The sequence below is a fragment of the Anabrus simplex genome, chromosome 1, assembly GCF_040414725.1.
Source record: "Anabrus simplex isolate iqAnaSimp1 chromosome 1, ASM4041472v1, whole genome shotgun sequence".
In the NCBI taxonomy this organism is placed as follows: Eukaryota; Metazoa; Arthropoda; class Insecta; order Orthoptera; family Tettigoniidae; genus Anabrus; species Anabrus simplex.
The window spans coordinates 1,126,662,691-1,126,689,905 of NC_090265.1; positions in this window are offsets into that span (position 1 = coordinate 1,126,662,691).

Genomic DNA, 27,215 nt, shown 5'->3' on the forward strand with positions numbered 1-27,215 from the left:
GCAATGAAAGTCTTCATGCATGTAAATGGAAAATGTGCCCAAAAGAGACCTCTTTGTCCTCAAAAAGACTTGGAATAGCTGTTTCTAATGCATTTGCAGAATACAACATGTGATGTAGTGCAACACAAGAAATGAAAATGGTTATAAGGAATTATAAACTTTCACCAGTATCCAACAAACTTGCCACACAAGGAGATGGAAGAAGAAAATTTTACAGTCAGCGGTCAGTCACACAACAAAAGAAAACAGCCAGGAAAGAACTGACAATCCTCAAGGTACACAGGGAGGAAGCCAAGAAGAAACAGGAGGGTAGGAGTTATAGTGTTGGTGAATTTTAAGAGATTTGGAAAGGCCATTATGAAAATTTTTAATGGTTTTAGAACTAAAATTCATTTAACTCAAAACACCATTTTTTGTAACCTGCAGTGTTCCATGCGGGTCAAATCTAAACCTATATTTACCAAAGTCGGTATGTAGCTTCTATGTGACCTAACAAAGAAATTGTAGGATGGATTTTGCATTCTTCTTCAACATACTCATTTTATGAGGCAAAATGTACAGAAAATTAGTGGAAAATTACATGAAATAAAATTAAAAAATTGAAACAGGAGTTAATTGAGAAACATAGGGTGAATCAAAAATTCCATCCTAGAGTTGTTTTGTATTATAAGGAAGAATCATTTCACAAGTTTTCAAACTCTCAGGTAAAAGTCCATCCCGCAGGGAACTTTTTGAAAGTTGCCTGTTTCGCGAGTGTCATAAACACAAAGTACATCATATCTCATGAACTAATAAGGATATTAAGTTGAAATTAAGATATATTCTTTTCATAATAGTCCTACATATTCCATATCAGTTTCATTGTGATTGCTCAAAAATTGTGGAAAATTAGAAAATGTGTCCCTGGTTCCCTTAACGATCTTGAGTGAAATAAATATGGACTAATCTAGGAATATGAACATTCAGTTGGGTGCACTCATTTCAGTGAATTGTTACATTTAGCTGCTGTCACTGTTCTTAGGAATGTCACTCAGCCGGTTAATTATAATTTTACTCTCATCTGGTTTCTTAATAATGATGTCTCCGCTGGAGGTCCAATAATTGCTCGGATTAAAGCGGAGAAGATCAGCCTTAAGAATTAACAATCTGGTGTAGGTTAGATCCACGCGAATAGTTACTGGGGTACCTTTCAATTTTCGCTTATTGCGAAACACTTCCTGCCTTGTTTGATAAGATGTGAATTTGACAATTATTGGCCGAGGTTTCCCTAGAGATTTAGGTCCGACACTGTGACGCCTATCAATGCCTTGCAAATTCACATTCAAACCTATCTCCCTAAAACATGTACCGCAAGTTCATCCATATTTTCACTTACAATTTCCTGTACCCCAAAAATTCTAATGTTAGCTCTTCTACTGTATTGTTCCAGTGAGTCACATCTTGCAGAACAGTCTTCCCTCATCTCGCGGATTTCTTTATCCCTGCTCTCGAGTTTTGCGTTCAATTCTGCCACAATTTCAGAATTGAAATGGAGAGATTTTTCCAGTTCCTTTATGACGAGCTCTGTCACACGCTCCGATATGGTGGCAACTATCCTGTGAAGGAACTTAAAGAGCTGATGGTTTCGTTTAATATCCTGGTGACTGCCTCTTCAACCGGGTTGGCACTACTGCTCGGGTCACTGACGTTGCTCTTGCTGAGGCCCACATTGCCTGAGAAATCACTACTTAATATTGATGAACTGATCGTTACAATGACTGATACTGGCTGGTTCGACTCAACACTGTATCACACACTCGTGCACCAGTTATTATATAGCTCCCTTTAGAATAACACATTCTAATTCACTTAATCTGAGGAGCCGGCCTTACGCACGTCCGTCACCCATGAGAACACCAAACAGTAAATAAGAAAAGCCAGAAGCAGCACATAAATCGTTCGTCGCGATTCGTCTATAAAAATGTACCCACATTTTTTAAATTTACTGTTTGAATTCTACCATTTAGATATTTCATACTTGATTTCTCAACTAACTGATGTGTTGACACTCTTATGTAAGCCGGGATGAATGGTTCAGACGGTTGAGGCGCTTGCCTTCTGACCCCAACCTGGCAGGTTCGATTCTGGCTCAGTCCGATGGTATTTGAAGGTGCTCAAATACGTCAGCCTCGCGTCGGTAGATTTACTGGCACGTAAAATAACTCCTGCGGGGCACAACTCCGAAACCTCGGCAGTAGTATAACTCGAGAGTTCGGGCGCCACCTCCACCTCCGGCTCTCGGCAGAGGCCTCCTTCTCCTCCGCAGGCCCCTCCGCAGGCCCCTCCGCAGCGACCTCCTACGCATTGACCTCTGGCAAGGTCATGTTTGTAAACAAAGCCACGTGCTTTTTGACAGCTACGTGCTTTCATGACGGCTGTCATCCGCCATCTTTAAAAAGCGACACATCGCTAACCTCAGTGCCGCTATTTTGATGGGGCTGAAACTTATAGTTACCAACTTAGGCACGGGGTAGGGGGCAATTTGAAATATTCCACATGCTCTTGTTTGTAAACAAAGCCACGTGCTTTTTGACAGCCACGTGCTTTTTTGACAGCCACATGCTTTTTTGACAGCTGTCATCCGCCATCTTGCATCGCTAACCTCAGTGCCGCCCTCTTTATGGTACTAAACCTTACCGTGGTGGTGGGTAATTTAAAATCCACGTACTTTTTGAAAGCTGTCATCCGCCATCTTGCATCGCTAACCTCATTGTTGCCCTTTTTACGGCACTACCTTTGAAATGTGGTGGTGGCAATTTCTACATGCTTTTTTGACACGCTGCCATATTTAATGAACAGAACACCATGCTGCCATCTTTAGCTACTACCTTTCAAATGTGGTGGTGCAATTTCCACGTGCTTTTTTGACAGCTGTCATCCGCCGTCTTTAATTAACAGAGCAAACAAAGTCACGTGCTTTTCTAACAGCTGCCATCCGCCATCTTGCATCGCAAACCTCAGTGCTGCCATCTTTAGCTACTACTTTTGAAAAGTGGTGGTGGTGGTGGGCTATTCGAAAAATTCCACGTGCTTTACATAAACCCACGTGCTTTTTGACAGCTCAGAGCGTTCATCTCTAATCAACAGAGCATCGTGCTGCCATCTTTAGCTACTACCTTTCAAAATCTGGTAGCGGGCAATTTGAAAAATTCTACGTTCTCTTGTTTGGAAACAAACCCATGTGCTCCTTGACAGCTGACAGTGGCCATCTTTAATCAACAGAGCATCGTGCTACTATCTGTAGCTACTATCTTTTAAATGTGGTTATGGCAATTAAAAAACTTCCACGTGCTCATCAAAGCTACGTGCTTTTTTAACTGCTACCATCTTTAATCAACAGAGCATCATGCTGCCCTCTTTCCTACGAACTCAGAGTCAAAGAAAGGAGCCTCTCTGCTTACGAAACGGAAGTGACTTAGCAAAAATATACATTACAGTAAAATCCCAGTCCTGTTACGTCAGGAAGGGCATTCGGCCGTAAAACAGATTTTTGTGACTTAAAATCCCGGTCCTTAGACTTTTGCGTCAGGAAGGGCATCTAGCCGTAAAAATCTACAACAACATGCTTTAACTGTCTGCTCTGCTTGTAAAAAATGCACATGACGTTCGTGAAGTAAGACACTGGATACTGCGATTTAGAATCCCCAGTCCTAGCGTCAGGAAGAGCATCTAGCTGTAAAATAGATTCTTGCGTTGTAGTGAACAAAGCTATTTTTGTTTCTTGCAAAATCCCAGTCCTATACTTTTGGCGTCAGGAATGGCATCCGGCCGTAAAACAGCTTCTTGCTATTTAAAACACATATCCTTGCGTTAAGAAGGGTATCCGGCTGTAAAACAGATTCTTGCGATTTAAAATCTCGGTCCTTAGATTTTTCGCGTCAGGAAGGGCATCTGGCCGTAAAACAGATTCTTAAAAGCAAAGGGCTAGGAGCGGGCAAGCGGAAAGCCGCCTCCTAACATTTAAGTGTAGTTCGAACTCCGCTATTTAGGCGTTACGCCTTGGGGGTAGGCTATATGCTAGCACCGGACTGTAGTAAGCTAAATGTTGAGACGGTGTAACGGTATATCTTTTGAATGCACCAAGTCTCAGTCCGGTAGTATTTGAAGGTGCTTGGTAAATTTACAAAGAACGCTTGAGGGACTAATTTCCGGCACCTCGGTGTCTTCGAAAACAGCAGGTTCAATCCTGTGGCTCAGTCCGGTGAATATTCTTAAGAAGAAAGGGCTAGGAGCGGGGAAGCGGGCAGCCGCCTCCTAGCATTTACAGTGTAGTTCGAACCCCGGTATTTAGGCGCTGCGCCTTGGGGGTAGGCTATGTGCCAGCACCGGACTGTAGTAAGCTAAATGTTGGGAAGCTGTAAGGGCATATCTGTTGAGTGTACCAAGTCTGAGATACGTAAGCCCCCGGGACAAGAAAAATAACGTGGGTGTGTATTTTGCAGATACGTTGTATGAATATTTTTTAGTGTGAGCTTCAAGCTGCTGCAAGTCAGCCAGCGCCAGAGAACACTCGCAAGAATGTGATGTATTGGCGAGTTTCGCCCGGTGCAAAGTCCATCGCACGCTTGCAGCCTGTGCCATAAGTAACAGCAGCAGACATTAGGCCTGCTCTTTCTTTCCGGGTCGGGCTGAGTAGCTCAGTTAGTTTAGGTGCTGGCTTCCTAACATAGCAGGTTCGATCCTGGCTTAGTGCGGTCGTGCTCAAATACGTCAGCCTCGTGTCGGTAGAACTCTTGAGGGACCGAAGTCTTGCACCTCGGCGTCTTCGAAAACAGCAGGTTCGATCCTAGCTTAGTCTGAAAGTGCTCGGAAGAACTTCTGAGGGACTAAATTCCGGCGCCCTGGCGTCTCGTGTTGTTAACATAGCAGGTTCGATCCTGTAGCTAAGTCTGGTTGTATTTGAAGGTGCTCGGCTGATTTACAAAGAACTCCTGAGGGACTAAATTCTGGCACCTCCGCGTCTTCGAAAACAGCAGGTTCGATCCTGTGGCTCAGTCCGGTCGTGCCCGGAAGGTCGTTTGAGGGACTAAAATCTGGCACCTTGGCGTCTTCGAAAACAGCAGGTTCGATCCTGTGGCTAAGTCCAGTAGTATTTGAAGGTGCTTGGTAAATATACAAAGATCTTTTGAGGGACTAAATTCCGGCACCTCGGCGTCTTCGAAAACAGCAGGTTCGATCCTGTGGCTCAGTCCGGTGGTATTTAAAGGTGCTTGGTAAATTTACAAAGAACTCTTGAGGGACTAAATTCCGGCACCTCGGCGTCTTGTGTTGTTAACATAGCAGGTTCGATCCGGTAGGGGATACCGTAGACGATACCCCCTTTCATTTCGGCGCGTTGTTGTTAACTTAGAGTAGCTTCTTGTTAAAAACCCTTCTTGGGATACCAGCTCATATCCTATCATCACTATGTGCTACTCTTACGCAGTAATATCTCTATTAGTAATGAGTTGTTCTCTTCAAACCTTAAGCTGGTTACTGCATCTGACCGTTATTAATTGAATTTTCGTTTCGTCTAATTTTAACCTTGCAACTCGAGAGAAGGACATTGAGTTAACATATTTTGACAACGGCGGCAACAACCTGATCGATCGTTATCTGCAAGAGTGCTTCTACTTTGTTAGGTATTAAACATTTGTCTCTCTCTTTGCTTCTTCTAACTTTAAATTTACGATAATATCTAACCTCTATAGGCAAAAACTTGGTTTATTCCGAACTTAACAACTATGTGTGTCTCCGTTACTTTTACATTTAATCTTGTAACTTCAAACTCGCTACAATGTCTGACCTCTATAGGTTGAAACTTGGTTTCTTCCGAACATTGCAACTTTCGTCTAATCTCTATTGATAAATGGTTGTTCTCTTCAAACCTCAGGCTGGCTACTGTATATAACCGTTATTAATTGAATTTTCTTTTTTCTAGTTTTTAACCTTGGGACTCGAGAGGACATTGAGTTGACACATTTTTGACATCAGTAGCAACACCCTGATCGAACGTTATCTGCAAGAGTGCTTCTACTTTGTTAGGTATGGAACATTCATCTCTCTGTTTGCTTCTTCTAACTTTAAACTTACGATAATATCCAACCTCTATAGGTATAAACTTGGTTTCTTCCGAGCTTTACAACTATGTGTGTCTCCGTGACTTTAACATTTAACCTTTAGTAGTAATCTTGTAACTTCAAACTCGCGACACTGTCTAACCTATGCAGGTTGAAACTTGTTTCCTTCCGAACATTGCAACTATTTACTATTTCGTCTAATCTCTATTGGTAAATAGTTGTTCTCTTTTATAAAGTAAACTACGAATAATTAATTTTATGTATATATTTTTCACAGAGATTTAAAAAGCTTCAGCTGTTAACGGAAGTACTTCTATCATCATCTACTATGTTTAAGTGTGATTTATGCATTAAGAGCTTTGCAAGGCGTGACGCTCTTGTCAGACATAAAGATGCTAAACACAATAGCACTATGTTCCCCTGCGAGCAGTGTAAGGCTACTTTTACAAGACGGGATAACCTTGCACGTCATATTAAAACAAAACACCCTAGCATAACATCCGCTTTATGTGAAGTTTGTGGGGGGTATTTCGCTAATGTAGAACAATATCAGGCTCACTTAGTAGAAGTTCATCAGGTATCTACTTGCGACTATAACCCACAGGCTACGCAAAGAAAGCGTGTAAATACTGGTGTAGATGTAGAAATCTGTAGTAACAAAAAAAACAAGGAAAACTGAAGGTACTGAAGAGCTTCAAACTATACACTGCGAGCACTGTAACACTAATGTACCATCTTCACATTTTCAGGGTCACTTAAGTAATGCGCATAAAAACAATGATTGTAGAAGTGCTAGTAATACAAACATCGAAGAAATTAATACTGCATTTAAAAGTAGGATTTTCAGTTGCAGAATTCGCACTAGTCAGAAGTTTCAAAGCACTGAAAACTTTTTAAATTGCGGTAAACCGGATGTCCAACAGCTTCTTAACAAAACTTCGAACTTTTGCGTTAGATATTAAGAGCACAGATGAAAGTGAAATGACGGAAATTAAATAATTTAGTACCAAGAATTTTAAAGTGAGTGAGTCAATTAATTTCAGTGATGTATTTAGGGATATCTCAAACGTTGTTTCAACGAAGGGCTAGGAATATCAGGAATAAGAATCAGGGTGAGCTTTAGTTGAAATTTTGTATCTAGAAGTTAACGTCAATAAGTACAATCCTTTGCGAAGATCTTCCTACATCGAACTGTCGACATGGATTCAGCGAAAAGAAGCTGTTGTGAACGTTCAAAACAATGATGAGGCGTGTTTTGCATGGGCTGCATCCTGTTTTGCATCCTACGAAACGGAATGTAGCAATAGAACGTCATCGTATCCACACTATTCAACACAACTAAATTTATATGGTATAGAATTTCCTATGCAGCTAAACGACATTAAGCGCTTTTAAAAACTAAATGATATTAGCATTAATGTGTCTGGTGTAGACAAAAAGTCTGTATTAGGTCCTCTGTATTATACAAGTGATAAGAAGAGTACTCATGTTAACAGTGAGAATAGTCACTTTTGTTGGATTAAAAAATTGAGTAGACTTATTGGTAGTCAGTTGTCAAAACGTAATGGTAAAAGGTGGCTATGCGACGGATGCTTGCAGTATTTTAGAACTGAAGATCAGTTAACAAACCATTCTAAAATGACTGCAATCATGTATGTACAGAGATACCTACTACAGGCAATAATGTTTTCAAATTTTGTTATTTACGCAGACTTTGAATCCATCCTCAAACCATTTATCACATGCGCGCCTAATCCAGACAACTCTTTCACTAATACTACACACATGCATGTCCCGTATAGCTTCGCGTATTGTATCAAGCGTAGTTATGATAGTACGCTTAACAAGTTGAAGCTGTATCGAGGACCTGATGTTGCTAAAGTATCTTTAGAAAGACTTGAATGTGGTGCAGTACAACTTACCAGTATTCTAAATACTAACAATCCTATGAAGCCGCTTACCGAAATTCAGTTACAAGACCATGAACGTGCTACAATGTGTAGTACTTGTAAAGGCGAATTTTCTGAAAATGACCCTAAAGTTTTCGACCATGACCATTTAACTGGCTTGTACAGATGCCCTGCTCATAATAGCTGTAATCTTAAGTACAGAATTCCAAAATTTATTCCTGTAATTTTTTATAACTTATCTGGTTGCGACTCACATTTTATTATTTCACAATTTGGAGCTTCAAATAAAAAATAGATATAATCCCTCAGAACAAAGAGCGGTACATTGCATTTACAAAGTGCGTAAAAGTAGATGAGCATACTATAAAATTGAGATTTCTTGACTCGTTTCGCTTTATGGCGAGTAGCCTCGATAAACTTTCGAGTAATTTGCAGCCAGAAAAATTCACAGAAATTCGACGCGTTTTTCCTAAAGAAAAGCAGTTTAATTTAATTCGGCGTAAGGGTGTCTTCTGTTATGAATATATTGACTGCTTAGAAGAACGCGCCTTACCAGGAAAACAATCATTTTACAGCTCGTTGAATTCAGCTGATATTAGTGATGATGTATATTTACATGTACAACGTATCTGGGAGCAGTTCCACATTAAAACGCTAGGCGAATACTCTGACTTATATTTAAAGACGGATGTAGTTTTGTTAGCTGATGTTTTCGAAAATTTTCGCTGATTTTGCAAGAAAACCTACAGTCTTGATCCATGTCAGTATTTTACAGCACCTGGTTCAAGTTGGGATGCTATGTTAAAGTACACGCAAGTGAATTTGGAACTGCTAACAAATATCAATATGGTGCACTTTATGAAATCTTCTATTCGAGGTGGCCTATGTCAGTGTAGTGGGCGATATTCTAAGGCAAGTAATAAGTATATGCCGAGTTTGACTCTATTCAGGAATCTCAGTATATTGTTTATCTTGATGCTAACAATCAGTATGGGTGGGCGATGAGTCAGTATCTACCACTAAGTTGTTTCCGCTGGCTACCGCAGTGCGAAATTTACGATTTACAGCTGCACACCCTAGACGATGAAGCTAATAAAGGCTATTTCCTTGAAGTGGACTTACAGTACCCTAAAGAGTTACACACTTACCGTTCTACCCTGAAAATATGAAGTCTCCGTACATCACATCAAAAACAAAGATGCTAATCGCTAATTTGTGTGACAAATCTAAGTATGTCATTCATCATCGGAATTTAAAACAGTGTTTGCAGCATCATTTGAAGTTAACCAAAATTCATCGCGTACTAGAATTCAAACAATAACCATGGCTAAAGCCATATATCGATCTCAACAATGATTTAAGAACAAATGCAGTTAACGAGTTCGAGAAAGATTTCTATTAGCTCATGAATAACAGTGTGTTTGGTAAGACCATGCAAGCTGTTGACAAACGCGTTGATGTAAAATTGATTACAAACTTGTAAAATATTAAGCAAATGTATGGTGCTAACCATTTAATAAGTAAACCGAATTTCCATACGTGTACTATTATACATGAAAATTTAGTTATTATACAGATGAATCGTGTTAATGTTAAGTACGACAAACCTACCTACGTTGGCTTTGCTGTACTTGAATTAGCTAAAACACTGATGTGTGAAATCCATTACGATTGTATGATGAAGAAATATGCTGATAATGTGCAATTGCTCTACACAGATACCGATTCGTTTATTTACCAAATTAAAATTAATGACTATTACAATGATATAAAGCCAGACTTATGTATGTTTGATACTAGTAAATATCCTGAAAATAATGATTATAATCTGCCACTAGTAAACAAAAAATTTCTAGGTGAAATAAAAAACGAATGTGCCAGAAATATTATCGATTCATTTGTAGGCACTAAATCCAAATCATATTGCATAATGCTCTTAAATAATCTTTAAACAAAGAGATTGAAAGGAATTAAAAGGAATGTAGTTCAGAATGAGTTAAATTTAGAAAATGATAAAAATTGTATTAATAGTAACCAACCTATTTTACATAAGCAAATAGCTGTTGTTAGAAGCAAGAAGCATAAGTTGTACACTCATTTAATTAGTAAGGTAGCCCTTAATAATGAGGACTGCAAACGGTTTGTCATTCCAAATTCTACCAACACTCTAGCCTGGGGACGTAGTAGTAATGATAGGTACTGCTTCACATAAATCAGCTGTGTGTGTGTGTGTAAGTGTAAATATTATGCTAGAGCTGTGTACTTTGTAATACATACGCTAAGCTGTCTTACTGCACAATTTACTGTACATATTGTATAAAGATAGTAAGAAGGGTGAGGTACACTAAGAGCGTAGAGTACGGCGAATGATTTAAGTTTAAACTTGTACATATAAAAATTAGCAGAATTGCATTATTATTTGTAAGATAAAACATGTACGTATAAGAATTGCGTCGAGAAGGGAGAAGTACGCAAACATCACTACGGTAAAGTGATTCAAGATAAAACTTGTACATACATCGTACAAGATGTAAATAAATAATGTAGAATTTGCATATTCTTTTAGATTAGGTATTACCTTCTCCTCCTCCCCCTCCTTCCTCTTAAAAGTTTCGTTCATCACTCGAAGAAGAAGAGTAAGTATGTCAAGAAAGAAGGTGCTCAGATTCGTATGTTATCGTCTTAGAAGATCAGCTGAGTAAGTATGTTGAGAAGCGAAAAGGTATCTCTCTAAACAGCGTTTGATTCTAGTCTTGCAATGCAGTGTTCTACAACATCGAACTATAGTATGCGATTCTAACCATAATATGTTTTGAACAGCAGTATGTGTTCAAGTCTAAACATGCACAATGACTTCATCGCTGCAGCACGTGCACACTCTTGCCTTCGCAATGCATGTTCGATAGAGATGTGCCTTGACAGAGGAGAAGGAAGAACAGCTCAGCAAGTATGTTGAGAAGGAATATTTTTCTGGACAGTGTTTGATTCTAGTCTTGCAATGCAGTGTTCTACAACATCAAACTATAGTATGCGATTTTCGTGTTCTCAACACTTGCTGTAATATGTTTTGAACAGCAGTATGTGTTCAAGTCTAAACATGCAACGCTGCAGCACGTGCTCACTCTTGCCTTCGCTATGCATGTTCGATAGAGCTATGCCTTGACAGAGGATGCTGAAGAGGTAGAGGTGGAGGGCGAGGAGGATGAGGAGGAGGAGTTGGAGGAGGTAGCCATAACAGCCGCCGTCAACTTGTGTAGTAGCCTCTAAGCGTTATCTTGTTTAATTAGCGTTGGGAAGGGCATCTTGTCGTAAACTAAGGATACTCCCTTTCAAGATGGTAGATGAGAGGTTAGATCCGCGAATGCACTAAAGTTTTACTGTTTAATGATGATAGCTAACGGAATTTCTCAAATTTTCCGATACTACGTGCATAAGCTAGTAGCCGTAAAGATAGCAGCACGGCGCTTTGTTGATTGACGATGGCTGCTGTCAGCTTGTCAGTTGTCAAAAACCACGTTGGTTTGTTTCCAAACAAAAGCACGTGGATTTTTCAAATTACCCACCACCACATTTCAAAGGTAGTAGCTAAAGATGGCACCACTATGCTCTGTTGATTAAAGATGACCGCTGTCAAAAGTGCACGTGGAATTTAAAATTGCTCTCCACCGCATGTATAACAGCAACCGCCATCTTGAGCTGTAACCTCTAAGCTAGCTTTCTTCATAAGAGCAGCCGCCATCTTGCGTAAGCGTCCCTATGGCGTCTCATAAGAGCAGCAGCCATCACGCGCAAGTACCCTGAAGCCGTCTCATAAGAAGCTATGTATAGTCGCCATCTTGCGACCGCCGTCTTACGTCAGCGTCCCTAGGGCGTCTCATAAGAGCAGCAGCCATATTGCGCAAGCAGCCTTAAGCAGTGTATAGCCCCCTATCTTGTAGAATTAGATAGCCGCCATCTGCGCAAGCATCCCTAGGACGTCTGATAAGAGCAGCAGCCATCTTGCGACCGCCATATTACGCAAGCACCCTTAAGGTGTCTCATAAGGAGCCATGTATAGCCGGCATCTTGTGGCCGCCATCTTGGCAAAGCGTCCCTAGGGCGTTTAATAGGAGCCTATGTATAGCAGCCATCTTGCAGCAACCATCTTGTGCAATTGGCGTCGGGAAGGGCATCCGACCGTAAAACTGAGGTTAGGCTCCTCCATGAGGTTAGGCTTGCTGTCTTGTGCATCAAAATTTATGTTAAGCCCCTCCAAGATGGCGGATGTGAGGTTAGGCTCGCGCTCTTAGCCAGCGCAGTCAATGCGGCGGAGGCCTCTCCCGAGAGCCGGAGGTGGAGGTGGAGGTGGCGGAGGAGGCCTCTTCCGAGAGTTTGTGGAGGAGAAGGAGCCCTCTGCCGAGAGCAGGAGGTGGAGGTGGGGCCCGAAATCTCCAGTTATACTACTCTCGGCGTCTCCGAAAACAGTCCAAAAGTAGTTATTATTATTTTATTACAAGCTGCTCTACGTCGCACCGACACAGATAGGTCTTTTGGCCACAATAGGAGAGACCTAGTAGTGGGAAGTAAGCGGCCGTGACCTTAATTAATGTACATCCCCAGCATTTTTCTGGTGTGAAAATGGTAAACCACGGAAAACATATTCAGGGCTGCCAACAGTGGGGTTCGAACCCACTATCTCCCGAATACTGGATGCCAGCTGCACATAAGCGACGGCAGCTATCGAGCTCGGTAAAAAGTAGTTAATAGGACGAAAAAACAAGTTATTATTTTTATTATTATTACTCTTATGTAAGATACTGTAAGTTGACCTGTTCCGAAATTCTGCATTTTTGTCCCAAAATTTCAATTGACGTCGGAGAATAAAACTCCACTTCTTTCCTGTTCTTTTCTAGGGTTGGCACTGAAGTGAATTAAGTCGAGGTTTTAGGCCGGATGTTCTTCCTGTGGCCAACTTTATGAGGAGAGATATCTTCACTCTTGTGTGTTTCTGTGGTGGTTGATAGTGTGATATGTTGTATATAGATGAAGATGTGTATGAAAGCGTTCACAATTACACATTTGCCGAGTTCCTGAGCCGGAAGAATTAACTATACGTGAGCAAAATATCCAGCCTGATCTAAAATCGACCCCGGGGCCCTGTGAACTGAAGGCTGCTACACTGACAATTCTTGTGAGGAAATAAGAGTTCTGATAAATTTAAGTGACTGAATATTTAACGACAGTAAGTTTTAACATTTCTTGTATTCACTCCACAACTTGTCTCCAAAAATGTACCTATGTATAATTTACCTCGGCTCCCGCCATTTATTTATTTCAAACTTAAGTTTCCGGCTAAATGATCTGCTAACACACTTATGTCTGATAAAGTTAAACTGTTTGGAAATTCTGCGTTTGTCTTCAAATATCAATACGTAATAAGTATCACAATGACAAAGAAACCAACGTGTTTCTTTATGTTAGGAACAACTACACCTTCGTGCAGTCTATATAGCTAAAATGAATGCAGTTATTTAAACCGTGATGGCTCTCCATAATACGACCAATAGCAGTGAATTGCTTTATCAGAGGAAACCAGCCTTCCCTCCCCCTTTTCCACAGTCTATCTCTCCCATTGCCACCATCCGCGTTACAAAAACCGCACATTCATTGGGCTCACCATACGCAACAATACACACTTTGCCTGCGGGCTTGGATTGGTGTGCCAGATAGCTTCAGCCCTGTGATTTCACCAAATGAATAATTTCACCCGTTACCAGCAGTATTGTTGTGGAGTATTTCCTGGCCACTCACGGAATGAGTTGCAATTAGTACCACGATCAAAGTTCAAATTGGTTGTGTGCTCATTTACAACTGAGTTCCCTCGGAATGTTAAGGGCTTTAATATAGTTACAACAAGCAACTTATTTATAAGTACTGATTGTGCTGAAATTGAATCTTTTTATTTGGTCGTCTGAACTTCAGTTTCAACCACAGTGTTCACGGTTGTTACAAAATACGTCACGTTACGTTGATTTGACTGACCTGCCAACTTGTGAATAAAATTAATGCCCCTTTAATGGAACTCAGATACCATCGTTGAAGAAAGACAACCTCGTACGAAAAAATGCTCTTCCTATCATTTTCCCTAAGATTGGTCACGCCTCCCAGCCAAATATGCAGTCCATCAGAGCAATTTTCGTTGTATTCATTTTCCTATGCTTACGTTTATAGGAAAATAAACCTCTCCGTACCTGACTGTAAGAATGTATGTTTGATCGACGTATTTGCGTATTCCTTCAGTAAGCTGTAGTTATTGTTCGGTTTCCTTTACAGTGTTTCATAGTAAGAGTAAAAAGAAAACAACGAAAAATGTTCTCATGGACTACAGATCTATAGGTAGAACATTGTGACATAGGAGGTTTGGTTTCTTTACCGACAATGTGTAAACGTTAGTTAGTTGTTGAATGAGATTTACTATTCCTACACTTAAACGAATTCATCGTAAGACGGTACTTACGGGTTCAATGTCGCTAATCAGGCACTGTATTTCTGATGATTATTAATTATCTTCACTCATTCTACTTCAATTTACAGCTATTAAATGATGTATAGAATACATGAGACACCGAGCTAAATCGACTGTGACATTTCGTCCACTAACTTAAACACCACACTCCCCTACCTATTTCATCTAGTCGTTCCGATCGGCTTACGTTCTTCTTCTTCTTCTTCTTCTTTCTTAGCATTTGCTCCACTTAGTAGCGGGGTCTGCGCTTTTGGTAGTCTGTCGCCACTGTACAGGATTGCGTGCTATGTCAGGGCGAAGGCGTGCAATTTTTAGATTTTCAAGCATAATGTCTCGGTCGTCCTACTGGCCTTCCCCCATCAATCAGCAATGACAATCGAGTCTTTCCCTCCTACTTTAATCTATGAGCTGTGTGAGGGCCATGATGTTATATTTACGTTTCTCTGATTTAAAGCTTCCATCCATGCCGAACTTTCCAGGACTGTTCCGATTTAGAGCTAACTGTGCCTTGTCCAGAAAAAAAAACGCTTTGGGCTGCCAAATTGCCACCGTTTCTGAACAATTCAAGAGACAGTACAGTGATAATATTATTTATCCAAGCCGATAAGGACGCTAATATTCTTATCTGTGAACAGCACATGCCAGTCGAGCGAGTGCTGCCCGTATGGGTATTTGGCCAGTTCTTCGCAGATTCTGCAAATTTAAACTGAGCATCAGAGTGTGTGAAGGTTAGTGCTTAGAATTGATACGTCAAGAAAGGGTTCAAAAGAAGCCATTGATATTGCTAACTATCGGCCTGTTAACGACGGGTACGTTTTGCTCGCTAGTTTTAGAATAAGAAACAGTTTGTGCTGACATCTGCGCATTATAGTGAGCCGGATCTATGATGCTGCTGTAGAGGAAATACTGTCCCGCAGCACAGATGTCAACAAAATAACAAACCTTTGAAACAATTTGCACAACACTGAACCTAAGCTGAGAACCATTCCGGCGACAGTTCTGAGCTAAAATATTTCACTTAGCTGTTATTTCAGGCACGACGACGACGTATGAGTACGATAGTGCAATACTGAGTACAATCCATTTCGCGTATTCAACTCTTATCATGGCTACCGGATTAAAAATTTGTTTGCCAGGCACAAATTCTCGAATTGAGAGACGGTTTGCTTCACTGAATCAATATTGAGCTGACGAGAAAGCAACATGTCAGATACAACTATTGTACGATTGGAATATATTGCACCGAGCGAGTGGTCGCGTGGTTTGGGGCACGTAGCTGTCAGCTGACATTCAGAAGATAGTGGATTCGAAACATACTGTACCTTAAAGCCAAGGCCGCTTCCTTCACGCTCCTATCTCTTTCCTATCATCTCCATAAGATGTATGTGTGTCAGTGCGACGTAAAGAAAATCCAAAATATATATACACATACACTTTTTAATTTTTCTGGTTGAAAAAGGCTACCATTTGTTATATTTTGCATAATAAAACATTCCAGTGACTAATATATAAAATAATAATGAAAATATCGTACTTCTCTAACATATATTATCAAACTTCATTCGCATTTGATTTTTGTGTTGGTTTTGAGTAAGTCCTAAAATCACACTCGTTCGACCTATTAAACTCATTATATGGTAGGGAACAAAACCTATTCCGATCAATGTGTCTCAATTTTCGCTGAAAATCTAGGGCACGTTTGACTGAAGTTCATCCTTCTTTACTGAGCAAGTGACTGTGCGATTTGGGCCACGTAGCTACCAGACCGCATTCGGGAGTTAGTGGGTTCGAACCCAACTGTCGGCAGCCCTGAAGATGGTTTTGGGTAATTTACCATTTTCTCACCAGGCATATTCTGGGGTTGTACCTGAACTAAGGACATGGTCTCTTCCTCCCCCCTCCTAGTCATTTTATATACCATCGTCACCATAAAACCTATTTGTGTCGGTGCGAAGTAGAGCAGATTGTAAAAAAAAAAAGGTTGCTTGATATTCTCATTAATACATAAATGTTTAATTTTACATTTAGTCGTTAAATATCTAGTTCACATAACGTGGCTTCTATTTAGTCCATATCTTGCTCTAAAGTGTGCTATAACATAGATGTTACATAGATAACATAGATGTTACATTGATAACATAGATGTTACATAGATAACATAGATGTTACATTGATAACATAGATGTTACATAGATAACATAGATGTTACATTGATAACATAGATGTTACATAGATAACATAGATGTTACATTGATAACATAGATGTTACATAGATAACATAGATGTTACATTGATAACATAGATGTTACATAGATAACATAGATGTTACATTGATAACATAGATGTTACATAGATAACATAGATGTTACATTGATAACATAGATGTTACATAGATAACATAGATGTTACATTGATAACATAGATGTTACATAGATAACATAGATGTTACATAGATAACATAGATGTTACATTGATAACATAGATGTTACATAGATAACATAGATGTTACATTGATAACATAGATGTTACATAGATAACATAGATGTTACATTGATAACATAGATGTTACATAGATAACATAGATGTTACATAGATAACATAGATGTTACATTGATAACATAGATGTTACATAGATAACATAGATGTTACATAGATAACATAGATGTAACTTTCCTAATGGCAAATGAAACCGTAAACATCCGAACGTGATCCACAATCTGAATTTGGTATATAGTTGAATATCCTGGAATTTCATTAAAATATGTCAGTCTATTCACCCGCTGCAGTAGCTTAACGCATTCTGAATTGGAAATGGAAATCAGGTAGGCCTACATGTAAATTATCATTGTTAGTGAAATACCATGACTGAAGCTTTATGGTTTAAGAGCAGTCGCATTAATCACAATAATCGTGATTTTTATTTCAAATTATAATACCATAACAGAATAATAGAAACCAGATGTTTAATTTTCCATTAAACAATGTGAATTCAAATCTCTATCCTAGCTGTAAAATGTAGTTTTTTTATCCACTTTGAGATCATTATGACTGAATTAATAATTATTTATTACTCATTTAATAAATGCGATACGGAGAAATTTTCGATCCAGATAGAAACAGAAAATATATATTTTAAAATAATGAATCGTGCTGTATCGTGGTCACAGCCACATGTTTAGACGTAGAATACGTACCAAGTAGTAATTGTTTTCAAAAAAAAAATCATTTGGTGAGTCCCCTGGGTCAGTAGATAGTTGTGGCTCAGGTAGCGCGGTACTCCCCTCACGGCACTTGGCCACCTTTACTTCCAGACGCACTCATAAGCCCCTTCGTACTCGTGATTTTGGAATTTCTGGAATTTCTGGAATGCTGAGAAGCATTTCTACTCTCTCAAATGCGTTTTTTATAATTATGGAGCCAATTACTGTCCATAACGTCACGATATTTGGGGAAATAAAGATATTTTTTGCATTTCTTCCCAGTACAATTTTCTCGAATGTTCACTATTTGATACCTTAGCGCATACCTGTAGAAACCACTTATACGAAGAAAACGTTGGCTTGCACGATGTGCAAGTAATTTGATTAATTTAATAGATATATATTTACCAGATATTGTAATAGGAGTTGAATCATGGCTGAGAAATGATATAATGGATGCAGAAATTTTCTCAAGGCACTGGAGTGTGTATCGTAGAGATAGGATAGGAATGGTGGGAGGGGGAGTATTCATTCTGGTGAAAGAAGAATTTGTAAGCTACGAAAAAGTTAAAGATGAGACACATGAAATTCTAGGTGTAAGGCTCATTTCTAAAGATAATAGGCAACTTGATATATGTGGAGTGTAGAGACCAGGAAAGGGTAGCACTGACGCGGATTCGGAATTATTTGATAGGACAGTCGGCTATGTGGGAAACGACATGGAAAGAAATGTGATTGTAGCGGGAGATCTGAATTTGCCAGATGTCAATTGGGAAGCAAATGCGAACGACAGGAAGCATGACCAACAAATGGCAAAAAAGTTAATTCAGAAAGTGATGGAACCAACCAGAGGGAAAAATATCCTGGATGTGGTGCTGATAAAACCAGATGAGCTCTATAGGCAAACTGAAGTAATAGATGGTATTAGTGATCATGAAGCTGTTTTTGTCGTAGTCAGAAATAAATGTGATAGAATGGAAGGTCTTAAAAGTAGAACTATTAGGCAGTACCATATGGCTGATAAAGCAGGCATGAGGCAGTTTCTAAAAAGTAACTATGATCGGTGGAAAACGGTAAATAAAAATGTAAACAGACTCTGGGATGGATTTAAAAAAATTGTTGAGGAATGCAAAAACAGGTTTGTACCTTTAAGGGAGGTCAGGAATGGTAAAGACCCACCTTATTATAATAGAGATATAAAGAGACAAAGAAGGAGGTGCAGACTGGAAAGAAATAGAGTTAGAAATGGCTGTGGAAGTAAGGAGAAATTGAAGGAACTTAAAAGGAAATTGAATATAGCAAAGAAGGCAGCTAAGGATAACATGATGGCCAGCATAATTGGCAGTCACACAAATTTTAGTGAAAAATGGAAGGGTATGTATAGGTATTTTAAGGCAGAAACAGGTTCCAAAAAGGACATTCCAGGAATAATTAATGAACAAGGGGAGTGTGTATGTGAGGATTTTCAAAAGGCAGAAGTATTCAGTCAGCAGTATGTAAAGATTGTTGGTTACAAGGAAAATGTCGATATAGAGGAGGAGACTAAGGCCAATGAAGTATTAAAATTTACATACGATAACAATGACATTTACAGTAAGATACAAAAGTTGAAAACTAGAAAAGCGGCTGGAATTGATCAGATTTCTGGGGATATACTAAATAAAATGGGTGGGATATAGTACCATATCTGAGGTACTTATTTGATTATTGTTTGGTCGGAGGAGCTATACCAGATGAATGGAGAGTTGCTATTGTAGCCCCTGTGTATAAAGGAAAGGGTGATAGACATAAAGCTGAGAATTACAGGCCAGTAAGTTTGACATGCGTTGTATGTAAGCTTTGGGAAGGGTGTATGGGACCCTCACCAGGATTACCTGATTCAAGAATTGGAAAAAATCCAAAGAAAAGCAGCTCGATTTGTTCTGGACGATTTCCGACGAAAGAGTAGCGTTACAAAAATGTTGCAAAGTTTGGGATGGAAAGAATTGAGAGAAAGAAGAAGAGCTGCTCGACTAAGTGGTCTGTTCCGAGCTGTCAGCGGAGAGATGGAGTGAAATGACATTAGTAGACAAAGAAGTTTGAGTGGCTTTTATCAAAGTAGGAAAGATCACAATATGAAGATAAAGTTGGAATTCAAGAGGACAAACTGGGGCAAATATTCATTTAGAGGAAGGGGAGTTAGGGATTGGAATAACTTACCAAGGGAGACGTTTAATAAATTTCCAATTTCTTTGAAATCATTTAGGAAAAGGCTAGGAAAACAACAGATAGGGAATCTGCCACCTGGGCGACTGCCCTAAATGCAGATCAGTATTGATTGATTGACTGATTGATTGATTGATTGCTGCCACGTTGGCGTCCAAAACTGCACTAAAAGTTAGCCAATCGACACTGTGATAGCAACCCTATTCCATCACCCGATGGCAGCATCTTAAGACTCTTGTCTTCTTCCTCTTTATAACGAGATATTCGACATTGTCCTCGCACATGTTGAATACAAGTAATTTCGATTTTAAATAAAACGTTTATTGCAGCCAGTGGCCATAGAGAAACTTACATACTGTATATAAGTAGATGTTACGAATTACAATTTCACTTGTATAATTGGCAGTCTGCACGGTATTCCCTCTCTTCCGAACAGAATTTCGTAAGCGACATACGCCGGCTCTTACAAAATTGCACGTAGTATCAATTGCATCAGTTACCACATAAGGAACAGCTACAGTCTTCACATAGTTCATGGAATCAATCGGTGCAACAGACTTTGAAGTGAAAGCTGTGGATCGCGAACCTTGTCACAAGGTGCCTCAGCTCGTAGTTCGCTTCCTTCCAGTCATTTGTCAACATCGCGCCTGTGCTGTAGAAGTCAAACCAGATGTCTTTCTTTTTCATCTGGTGTTCGGAGACTATTTCTTCGTAAGCTGGCGTGGTTGGCAGTCCAAACTGTACGCGAAGATCTTCCAAAAGCATCGTTTCGCTGCACAACTCGTAGCTCAGTCTGGATAGGGAAAATCTGGAGACGCCGAGGACTCGCTTCATATACGTGGCCTTAACTTTTTCATGTCCTTCAAGTTCCCAGATTAATTGTAACCCATACGTAGCTAAGGATATGACCTTAAAATTAAATGATTTTATCACCGTTCGGAGTAAAATCTTCCTGATATGTCTGGTATCATTTATTGCAATCAGAGATGTGGCCACTCATTCTATAACATGTGCAGAAAATGTTCTTCCGTGTACCTGTAGAGTGATTTTCAAATATTTGAATCTGCTCACATTGCTTAGTGGTTGTTGGGCTGAATATATAACGTCCTCTGCTGCTTGTATTCCTCCTTTCTTGAAGGTAATTTTCACCGTCTTCAGCCTGTTGAGTTGGAGATAATTGTCGCACGCCCAGTCTACTAGGTGATCGAAAGATGTTTGTAGCAAAGTGATCGATGTCGAAACCAGGGCCGTATAATCCGCATCTTCGTTGCCTGCACCAAGTCGTATGTAGGAATGTTGAATAGGAGGGTGCTTAGCGAGTCCCCTTGTAAGACTCTCGTCGTCTGCTCGATCGGGTTAGAGATCGTAAGTGCGTCGTCTAATATAGTTCATCGAAAGAATAATTTTCACTAGCCTCGTAAAGGAATTCTCTTCTCCTACGAGTTGCTTGAGTTTCATTATTATCTTCGATTTTAAACCTTTCATGATTATTTTTACGTACAGATAGATCTTATTGGATGGGAAAGGGCTAGGAATGGTAACGAAGTGACCATGGTCTTAATTAAGGTACAAACCCAGAATTTGCCTGGTGTGAAAATATAAAACCACAGAAAACTATATTCAGGGCATCCGACAGTGGGGTTCGAACCCACTATCCCCCAGACGCAGGCTGATAACTACGTGACGCAAACCTCACAGCCACTTGCTTAGTTTTAATGATTTTTGTAACGCTCACCACTCAATTACGATTCCAAAACTATGCACGTACCCTGCGTGAAAAATATGTAGCGTCAGTAGAACAAAACAGAACATGGAGTTTGTTCTGTTTCAGCGTTAAAGATCTGGGCTTAAGCATTTCCTCACTTACTGCATTATTAATACTACGTCCTGTAGTCCGTGATGACTGATCTCCTTTCGCAGCTAATTTCAAAATAATAACAGCTTCAAAGGACTGGGAAATAAAATCCACGAGTGACAGATTAAAACATTTTCTCCTCCTACGACAGAACAGAGCTTAAGAGGTTTCCGCTATAGCATTAGCAGAGTTTAATTTGCATGCAATTCATTTTCTATGGTCTCTACAGGTCAGGAAGCAATTTTGCACTCTGTGGCATTACTTCCTGCAATTACATGACCTGAACATTTGCATAATCCCGACCTTCATTTTCATTGACCTCTAAACCGTAGAATTAAAACCAACTGTATGGGAGTATTTAACTTATTTCCATGTGTCAAATGTTCAACTCCTGTTAAATAATAATAATACTAATTCTAATAATAATAATAATAATAATAATAATAATAATAATAATAATAATAATAATAATAACAACAATAATAATAATAATAATAATAATAATACTGGCGTGTGGCCTGGTGGTCTTTTGACTTAACGCCTGTTGGACGATTTGCTTGTCTGTGAGAATGAGCCCTTATATTTGATGAATTCTAATGCTGAAGACGGCACAGACCCCCAGCCCGCGAACCATCGGAATTAACAAATGAAGGTTAAAACCCCCAACCCAGCTGGGAATGGAACGAAGGATCCCTTGGACCAAACGCCAGCATGTTACTATTTAGCTATGGAACCGGACTGTTTAGAGATGAGCTGACATTTATTTCTTGTACAGTTTATTACTTCAAATACAGCTGAATTAGATAGGTGTCCTCCATATTATCTCTTATCGTTGTTCAGTTATTTAATGGAACTAAGATTTGCGTGGATTTGAAAACAGAAACCACAAAAACAAAACAAGAAATAAATATTTGTTGTGCAGCCAAGATTGGGATTTTACCCCCACGACTCTACTCAATTGTGCTCCTTAGGCTGAGTGCAGTCCGTTGCAAACTCTTATACCAGAAATTCGTAGTAGAGACACATGTCGAACCTGAGCTACCTAATAGTAAACTATACTTTTAACTCTGTGGTGATGACTAGTGACCTATTAAGTAAATCATTATAGGCAGCCAATCAGAGCGCTTCGCTGTGGGCGTACCAAGTAACCGTAGTGACTTTCAAGTCAAAATTTCAGTGTTAAATAAATGTTACCATTGGAATTGAACGTGTTACATAATAATAGTAATAAAATGATTAACCGCATCCAACGCATTCCTCGCGTCAAATGGCCAAAACACAGTACATTCAATAAGAAGTGTACTTAACTTGTTACTTTCCTACAGATTTCCTATGAATTTCCTTCAGATAATATTTGGAATTGGCGTTAAAAAGTTAATTTGGACTTTCAGTAAACTGTGAGGGAGCCTCTGTGGTTCAGGCGACAGCGTACCGGCCTCTCACCGCTGGATACCGTGGTTCAAATCCCGGTCACTCCATGTGAGATTTGTGCTGGACAAAGCGGAGGCGGGACAGGTTTTTCTCCAGATACTCCGATTTTCCCTGTCATCTTTCATTCCAGCAACACTCTCCATTAACATTTCATCTCATCTGTCAGTCATTTATCATTGCACCAGAGGAGTGCGACAGGCTTCGGCAGCCGGCATATTTTATATCCTCGCCGCTAGATAGGCCTTCATTCATTCCATTCCTGACCCGGTAAAATGACTGGAAACAGGCTGTGTATTTTCAGTAAACTGTGAAAACTAAAAGGTGTCTACTCTCTGAGATTTCTTACGATTTGAGTACGTATATTGCTTTGCTTCTAAACGCCAGTTTCAACCAACCTGCCCCGTCCTCCTCCCTTTCTGCTCGTCCACCTTTGGAAAAATGGGAATTTTCGGCTTTTCTATAGATTTTCATGGTAGGCGATACTCTGGAACCAAGCTTTTTTTAAGGTACTGATGTCTGAATGTGTCTCATTAATTTAGATCTATTTTAATTTGTATTTATTGATTGCTACACTGCCACTTCTCTTTATTAGTACCCTGTAGATGGGTTCATTTTCACATATTATGCGCAGTACCTAAATGACAGCAGAAGATATGAGTTACATATTAAACCAGTTCATAATCAAGAGACGGTCACAGGTCTTACTACGTAATATAAACATCGAGAATATGATTATGGAATTTGGAGTTTGTTTAAAAAATGCCCAGTAAGCTTACTAAATGTAATACCATCTCCTGGTTCAGAGGCAGGATTAGAAGCCTGAACTGAGGAGTGGATTGAAGTTCACTTAGCCTCGTAAGGTTAAATGATGTACCTGACATGAGGCCAGTGGATCCGAAGTAAGCGAAGCAATGCGACTGAGGATGTCACCATGCTGATCAAATAGCACTCCATCGCTGCAGGCGATCTCGCTGTGCAGAAGACATCTTGACAGGCCAAGATCCTTTATGACTTGAATAGGGCAAGAAAAACGATCAAGTTTAATGACCTACGCCGTTTCTGTTGGGTCGTGCACAAGTTAATATTCACATACGTTTACGGTACTACAGTAATAATTAACACAAGCACAGTCGATTGATTTATACCACAATCCACAGTCAGAAATGCACCATTGTCGATGACCATTAGCTAACGTTACAGGAGGAGTTCGATACCGCACCTGTAGAACTTCTGTGGTTTTCAGTAGAAGCAATTAATAAACCAAGTGTCAAGATCATCGTCAGGAAAGATGTCTTCCTGAATTTGGTTAGAGAGAAAGAAACTGGAAAAGTTGAAAATCGTTCGGTGCAATGTCAAGTATTTAGGGAGGGTAAGAACAGTTTAGATCCCTAGTTATTCATTAACTTCTTGTAAATTTTTCCGAATGTTGACGTGTATTACAATTCAGTGACAGCGCAGTACGCATACAATGAAAATGGCGCATATGGATAAGTGGTCACAATTTATATCTTCTGCCAATTGTTTGACGGGAATTCGCATTAATAAACTCAATCAAGTCATTTTAGTCTAAAATTAGATTGGCCTACTCCTCTCATAGAAAATGAAGTTGCAAGTCTTATAAATCAAAAGGTATAGTTTTCAGACGTACTTCATGGTCGTACAGACGATTGATCGAAAGAGATTTGATTTATCTTTTGAAACGAGAAAACTGTTACCTCGCCGTAATTTCAGAAATAGCATTAGCTCCGTACACAGCCAAAATAATGTTCACCGTTACTGCTGCATTTGAACCTCGGTTAAACCCGATGAGCGCAATTGGATGGAAATGCTCAACATTGTTCATTTGACACTCCATCCTTTTTCGACCGGAAAATGTCTGGAATGTGAGCACTGTGTTTTCACGAACACAAAGTAACAATGTCAACATTTCTACATACTTCTCGCAATCCTCCTTAATAGGTGATTAAGCTTCGTTTGATTGTTCTTACAAGGGAACATCGGCAATGGGTAAGTCGCCGATCGCGATGAAACTTGGAAAACACATGGAGGTACACGTAAAAACGATGTCGGCATCAATTTTGGGTGCCAACATTCATTAGGGCGTTAACTGCGGGGCCTAAAGGTTGCGACATTTCAAATTCCGCGCGATCAGCGATGAATACTTGCTGGCCAATGCTAAGCTGGCACACTGCGTACTTGGAGACACGCCTCTGCACCTCCTCCCCACCCCGTTCCAATTGGTTCGCCAACGCAGCCGGCAAGCTCGGGGAGAAGGGAAACGTGCGGTGGCGAACCAATTGGAGCGAGGAGGGGGGGAGGTGCAGAGGCGTGTCTCCATGTACGCAGTGTGCCAGCTTAGCATTGGCCAGCAGGTATTCATCGCTGATGGCGCGGAATTTGAAATGTCGCAACTTTTAAGCTCCGTAGTTAACGCTCTAATGAATGTTGGCACCCAAAATTGATGCCGACATCATTTTTACGTGTACCTCCGTGTGTTTTCCAAGTTTCATCGCAATCGGCGACTTACCCATTGCCGATGTTTCCTTGTTAGATAATCTGCACGTAGAAGATGAAGTTTATGTTGCAAGTTTTATAAAGCCAAAGATGCATTTCTCAAATGTATGTCATGGTACTGAACAGAATGTACTCTCTCTTAAGATTCAGCTTTTTCAGTATCTATGCGTTACCGAAGAGATAATCTAAATAACTTCATTTCACACATTGGCTCAGTAGTTCAAATTGCATTCAGGTGAAAGTCAAACTTAATCTTAGAGCGATATGAACTGAAGTTATCTAGAATCGAAATTCATATGTCGTAAACAGTATTTCATTAACACGAAAATTCTCAAAAGTGGATCAATATTTCAGTAGCTACCAGTTCAGGATATGTTGAGATAGGAAGTTATTTTGTGTCCCCAACCACCTTATACCAATCAGACACAGTCAATAAATGTGGTCTTTCTATAATTTTTAATTGTATGGTCTAAATGTTCTCACATTAATGTGGTATTCTTTGTTAATACATTCTATAGACACGTTCTTTCCATTTTGGTCTGTAAATGTCTGTTCTGTTATTAAGATCATTCATGTTTAATTATACCATAATATTGTTGTTCCTACACATGTCCATTCTTCTAGTGATTTTCAGTGCTACCAGAAACTGCATTTCAGATGCTTAGACTCTGATGTTATATATTTTCTGTAATAAATCAGATTTCACTATCGCAGATAAGAGACGTTATTGCCACAGTTTCATAAAATTTCAATTTTTTTTTTCTTTCTTTCTTACTACTTCCCTTATAATGCCTAAAATGTTTCGCAATTAACTTTATTATCTATATTATAATCAATTTGATAGCTTACTTAATGTACAAAGTAACTAAGGCTATTAGCATTTTATACCGTTCTCTTGTATATGACAGTTTTAGGTTTTATGTGTCCTCTTTCTGTAAATGCTGTCACTAATATTTCGTTGACAGCTATTCCTCATTATACTCACTGTATTTCGAATTAATGTTGTGTACCACAAGCTGTAATATTTATTATCATTATCCGTAGAATAAAGTTCTGGAAAAAGTCTTGTTTGTACCGATATTTCGGGGTAACATATGAGGGCGTATTTACTGATTTAATCTTCTTAGTATGTCAGTTCTACTGAATACCTCAAACACTGTAACGGGGAGGCAGGCATCGGTTAAATAAATACACGACTGGTAGCGTTTGTTCTAAGGTTTATTAGCAAACATTAATTGCTATACGAACTACACAGGCTCACAATCCAATAGTTCGCACGCTCTCTCTCTCTCTCTCTCTCTCTCTCTCTCTCTGTTCTCACTGTTTAGTCACACTAGTTATTAAGCTTGACACTTACGAGCTAAAACAATTACTGTTCCACTACACACACTTCGATCCTAGGGCAGATCGCTGCTGACTCACTGTGCAATGTTCTTGGCCGCATATTGCACAGTTTACGCGCGCGCAACCAGTCTCAAGTCTGTACATTTAACAAAG